The sequence below is a fragment of the Triturus cristatus genome, chromosome 7 (assembly GCF_964204655.1).
Source record: "Triturus cristatus chromosome 7, aTriCri1.1, whole genome shotgun sequence".
NCBI lineage: Eukaryota > Metazoa > Chordata > Amphibia > Caudata > Salamandridae > Triturus > Triturus cristatus.
This window is the reverse complement of record NC_140590.1, coordinates 781,111,631-781,117,953: the sequence shown is the minus strand read 5'-3', so window position 1 is coordinate 781,117,953 and position 6,323 is coordinate 781,111,631.

The following is a 6,323-nucleotide window of genomic DNA, read 5'->3' as shown; positions in this document are numbered from 1 at the left end:
GGAGGCGACTGGCGGGCCCTGACCGACTGCACTCTGGATAGGGTTGGGGGGAAGGTATTGTGGCTGCAGGGAGAGGTGGGGCTCCTGTATTGCATTGACTGAGGGGAGGGGAAGCATCGAGCGTGGGACCGGGGTAGCAGGCGGGGGCACACTGACAGAGGGTGGGGGGCGGGGGGGGAAGGGGCCGGGTGGGACAGCTGAGTGGGAATGCTGGTATATGTGGGGTATTTCCTGACTGGGCGGGGATTGAGAGCTGGTTGTTGTATTGCTGTGTATGAAAACAATAAAAAAATGTTTCAACAAAAAAATAGTCTGGGAGGCTTCATTCCTTCTTCATGGGTCTTCATGGGTCACCATGGCCTGTTAGTCTGAAGGACTCTTCTATGTATCGCTGTGTCACTGCGTACCCTGGTGACCTCCGTCTTCACCGGCCTACTGCTATGGATCACTACTGGCTTCCCCCTGGTAGACAAGGTTGAGTTTAATTGGTGGCTTCCATCCTTTACTCATTTCGTTCTGCAGTGGGGAAGTTGTCAGAGCCTGCTTCCCTTGCCAAAATGTTTTGTTATATTACATTATGTTATTAAAGCCTTTATAGATCGCACTATTATCTGGAGGCCTGCTGGCAGTAATGGGACCCTTGTGTTACGAAGTTATCAGATAAACTATCCAAAGATTTGACCAAAAAGCAGAGTTAAAATGCGTTTTAAGAGCAAGTGTGAAAGAATAGATGTGAGATGAAGAGGGAGACCTTGTAGAAACCTCAGAACCAAGGTCGAAGAATGGAATTAATTTATACATGGGCTAGACCTTGCTTCATTTGAGCCAGTGGGTGAGGGGGTGCGCACCTACACTCATTTTTGGGGACCAATACTTATATTTCTTTGTCAGACTTTTATCCAAAGAAAGAGAGTGGAAAACACACAAGGAGCAAAGGAGGAAGAAAAAGGCCGAAAAAAGTGACGAAGGTTCAAAGCAAGAACACGCAAGAGTGAGAGAACGGGACAGGAGGTTGTGGAAAAGGAAACAGGTGGCGGAATCAAGACTATGCAGCCATGGCTTTCAGCGTGCTGACATACAGCAGCTCCTTCTGAGCAAAACTGTGAGCCCCGGGGCTTCTACTTACAAATTAAGCACCGGTCCTAGAGGAGTGTAGTTTCTTACATATTGAGAAACAAACGTGGGAACAGTCAGTGGTGCCGGAACTGTGGATGCGGGAATTGATGAACCAATCCCATAAAATCTGAAAGATTTTAGTAGGAAAATTAACAATAGAACCCCTTCATATGTTTTTCGTTTGTCATCATTTAGTATGTTTTCCGACACAGACTGTTAAATATCAGGCACCGGTTTCTGGCAAACTGCTATAATTATTTTAACATCATGACCTCTGTTTTAGTTTCCTTTCTGTGACTGCCAAGTGAGGGAATGTTCTGATTTGAACCGAATCTCCCCGCATAAAGGTGTATGAAAGGGGAACATTATATCCAGTTCAGAGATTAATTTGTAAAAAAGAAAAAAAGTCCCCGTCCCCAAACGTTTGTTAGTGGCCAGTCGGCCACTACCACCACTTGCGTGGGCTGTTGGTTCATAAGCACCTTCCGATATTGTAACTGTAGCTCTACTTTGGTTGGGGTTGACGATCATGGTGTTGTTTCTCTCGTCAAATTTTTAATGTTGTCAATCATAGGAGTTAATCTGTTTTCTGAGTCGGAAGGGAACACCTAGATTTATTTCTTTTTGCCTGTCCCCACAGCAGCAAAAATGGTTACATTCTGTGTCTGTGAGCTTCGAACACAACCAAAAAACTAAATCGGTAATCGTCCATTGTGTGGCCAGAGACATGCCATCAGGTGTGTGTGAATGATGCCTTTAGAATTGCCATGACCTGTGGCGTAAGGACGGGTAATGACCAGATCCGTCCAACGTTGTCTGGCACATTCATGTACCATAAGTATTGCTGCTCCTAGGGAAGATCAGACACAGGCCCTGCTGCACTGAACGAAGAAACCCAAGTAAAATCTCTCCCCTGTTAAAATAACATAAGAGGAAATGCAAGCTTGTCTCTCTGCTTGAAGTTCTTCCTGCCTGCCTTTGGTTTGATGAGACGCCGCCTTACTATAATGAGGCCCTTGAGAGGTTAAGAAACTAATTCGCATTTTTCACTTTTGGGTAACGGGGCCCAACCCAGAATCCACCCCCAGACGACAAAAGATGCTATAGTAAACAAAATAGAATTGTAAAAAAATAAATAATAATAACCACCTCTCTCTTTCCGTTTTCTGCTCTTCTCCCTTTCCCTTCTTTGGAGTGAACAGAGCCCATTGTTATGTGAGGTCACTCTGTTTTTTTGTTGTGAGCCCTGCAGGATGCTCTGCGTTTCATTCATGCAGGGGCAGGGCTCACTTCACACCTCACAACAGTACAAGTGTCTGCCTAACGCTGTTATCATGCAGATGCAGCGAATAAGCTAAGAGAAAGAGATGCAGGCAGGCGCGGTGCGTCCATTAAGGCGTGGGGGCGTTGCCCCACCGCACCCGCTCGCGCCCGCAGCTCCCTCGGTGTCTCTGAACTTAGTTTACTTAAGTTCAGAGACGCCGAGGGTGGGGAGAACTGACAATGCATGTCAGTCAGCATGACGTCGGACCGTGGGCGGTCCGGCGTCATGTTGACTGACATGCATTGTCAGACCAGGCAGCACTGCAGCACAAGTGCGCATGAGTGGGCATGGTGAGCTAATTTTTAGCCCGTGCCCAGTCATGCGCACTTGTGTTTTCACGGATTTGCGCATGCCCATTAGGAGCCCCTCAGTCTCCTAATGAGCAGGCGGCGGGCGAGGAGTAGGCTGTGCCCTCAGCCAATCCTGGCGCTGCAGCAGCGCCAGGATTGGCTGAGGGGTTGCCACTGCAGTGCTGACGTGACGTGCTGTTCCATCCGGTTTGAAGAGGGCAGAGGCGCCAACGCGGACCAGGAGCAGAGGCGGTCAGGTAAGTTTTCCTTTTAACTTTCATAGTATTCTCCCGTGCGACCCCCCCGCGCATAACCCCCCCACGCGACTACTCACACGTTCGTTTGCTTATTCTCCCGTGCGACTCCCCCCACTCCCCCCGCGCGTGACCACCCCCCTCGCGACTGCTCACACGTTTGTTTGCTTCCTTTGCAATCATTTTACGCCTCGCCACTTTCAAATGTCACCAGCCGCCCCTGTATGCAGGGAAAGCTGATCACGGCCACCAACCCTGCCCTGCCCAGTCTGCAGCACCTCAAAGGGATGCGGTGTCATGTTGCCGTTTCAGCCCATGGCAGCCCGGCCCAGGAGAGGGCTCCCCCCTCACACCCCCACCCCGCCTTGTGTCTTTCACAGTTCACAAAATCTGCGAACCCAAAGGGAGGGGGTTGCCCACCTGTAGCTCGTACAATGGCACAATTTCAAAAGCATGAGGGACTCGTGGGGGGGGGGGCATCCTAGTTAGAGGCCACCTGCCCACACTGCCCATGCCTAGCGCCGGCCCTGACTAGGCCTGCAACGGCGATCCGGGGGGGGGGGGCGAGCGCCCCCCTTGCCCCCCTCCTGCGGATGCCCATGCAGATAATAGAGTTGAGTGCCTTGTGTATGTGGGGGTCAGCACAGAAAGAGAACAGCAGGAGGGGGGGCACCTGCTATGATAAAATGCTGGACCACACTGCTGAGCACTGCATCTTATCTTATCTTATCTTATACGGAATTTGTTAAGCGCACGGTCACCCAGAGGTTTCATGGCGCTGAGGAAATCGATGGTAGGAGGTGAGCAAGAAGGCAGATGGAATAATGCTCTAACCGTGCGCTTGTTTGAATAACCAGGTCTTCAACGCTCTCCTGAACTCTGAAAGCTTGGTACAATTCCGGATAGACAAGGGCAGAGAGTTCCAGGTTTTTGGGGCAAGGTATGCAAAGCAGGATCCACCAAGTCGTTTCTTTTTAAATGTCGGCACCGTGAGGAGGGACAGATGGGCAGAGCGGAGGTCGCGGGTCGGTTCATGTTTATTTATGAGTTGATTGATGAACCTAGGGCTTTTACCGTGGAGAGCCTTGAAAATTATGCAGCCTGTCTTGAAGATGATCCGATGGGTTATGGGGAGCCAATGGAGGGAGGCCAACAAAGGCTTGGCTGACTTCCTGCGATTGCTCTTGAATATTAATCTGGCCGCTTGATTTTGAACAATCTGCAGGCGTTTAACGATGGTAAGGGGAAGACCCAGGTAGATAGAGTTGGAGAAATCTAATCGCGAGAGAACCAGTGCGAGTACTACCTGGACACCTGCACAATGATACCAAAACTTATTTTTTCTTTGTAATCACCGATCGAAGTTGGATTGGTAACCAAAAAGAAAAGAAAACTAGACGTTTTTTTCTTTTTTTGAGTGGCGTGGGCAGGAACACGGAAGCAACACGGAGGAGGGGGAGGAGGAGGGAAAGTCAAGGCAACAAGGGGGCGGACGGAAGGGATGGGAAAGCCAAAGCAACACTGGGGAGTGTGTGGGCATGGGAAGCAAACACGGAGGGTAAGGGTGAGGGTGGGGGAAGAAATATGAAGGGTGTGGGCAGGGCCGGCGCTAGGCATGGGCAGCATGGGCAGCTGCCCAGGGCCCTGCGCCTGCTCGCAGCTGTGGGGCGTCGCACCTCTAAAGACTCCAGACTATTGACGCCCCGGAGGCCCCCTAAGAGTTTATATTTTTTTCTTTGTTTGAACAATCTCCTCTGCAGGCCTGTCTCTGTGGGCCTAATGACTGCATCTCCATGTTGATGGCAGCAATTAGACAGTTTATTGAAGTGCCCTTGCTGTGAAGGGTGCCCTCCCCCTGTATCAATGAAAAGCAGAATATCCTGCTGGGCGCAGAGCAAAAAATTGAATGGCGATGTTGGCGCATCACAATGGAAACTGCTCACCTAGGACAAGTGGAAAGGGAGCAGAGAGGGGTATTAAAGGGGTAAGACACACTGAATAGAGCGAGGGGGAGCAGATAGGTGTGTGTACGGCAGTGAGATGGGAGGTGCACGCAGAGGAAGAGAATCAGCGTATAAATGTGGATGGAGCACGTTTAAAGTGTGCTGGGTCACTCGAGTCTCAGACCCCGTAGTGAATTCAAATGGACATTCAAAAGGGGCCCTATATTCATGTGCTTAAGTTTGCCTGCAAAAACATTGATGCAGTGTCTGCACAATGAATGAAAGTTCTGAAAAGCAGGTGATGAGACGGGCCTGCTCTCCATTTTTGCCCTCACCCTCAGAGGCAAAAAACAAATCTTAACTCTGCACCAGAGCCCTCCCTTCGCTACCTTCAATGAAACTTCAAAGAGACTCATAATTCTTTCACATTCTCATCATGTCAGAACTGGAGCATTTTCAATATTATGTACAAGGAAGCCATATATGTTGCTTATTTATCTTATGCAACTAATAACCACTGACAAAGCCAATAGTCCTGGCTTGTTGTAGGTGTAATTTTACTTGTTGCAATATTTTTCTGGAGGCAATGACAGAGGCAGCAAAATACCAGTCAGGCGGCAGACTATGCTAAGCACAGATTTATATAGCTTACATATTTTTACGCCACACCTTTAATTACATCAGCAACTCCCCTTTGAAAGACACCCCCAGTTTTTTTTTTATCCCACTTAATCCCTGCTGTCAGGTCAGGACGTAGGCCGTTTTTAGGTCTCGCCTGACCCAGCGCATGAGCTGGCCTGGCGAGACATTTTGTGAGGGCTCCAAAAAGTGCTACCAGGCCAGCCTAGAGCTACAGTGCATGTGCGCGGGCGCGCGCGTCACGCTTTACCGCGATTACTTTGATGTTCTCCGTGAGGCTTCAATAGATTGTAGCAGTTAAAACAAGCATTGGCATAGCCAATAGGTCTCGCTTTTAGGACCTTATAAGTGTTTAGTTATGCAACTGTTGCATGGCTAAACACTTCTAAGGTCCCAAAGGCGAGACCTATTGGCTATGCCAATGCTTGTTTGGGCTAGTTGTTGACCTGCTTTATGGTCAGGTGAGCCGGTTTTTACTATTGATTTTTATGATATTAAAGCGAACATTGCCTGCACCAAACTCAAATCAGTGCAGTTTTCTATACCTTACAAAAACTTACACAGCATATCTTTACAAGTTTTAAACTGCCCCAGTTTTGCAAACATGGGACACTTTTCTAGCTAATTAACTTACTAATGGGGGCCCTTTTTATTTTGGTACTGGGCCTATTTTCTTTCCCAGTCTGATGCTGCATGTTTGGCAGGCCCACTGAAATTATGCAATTGTGCCGTAGCGGCGATTTCTGCAGAATTATGC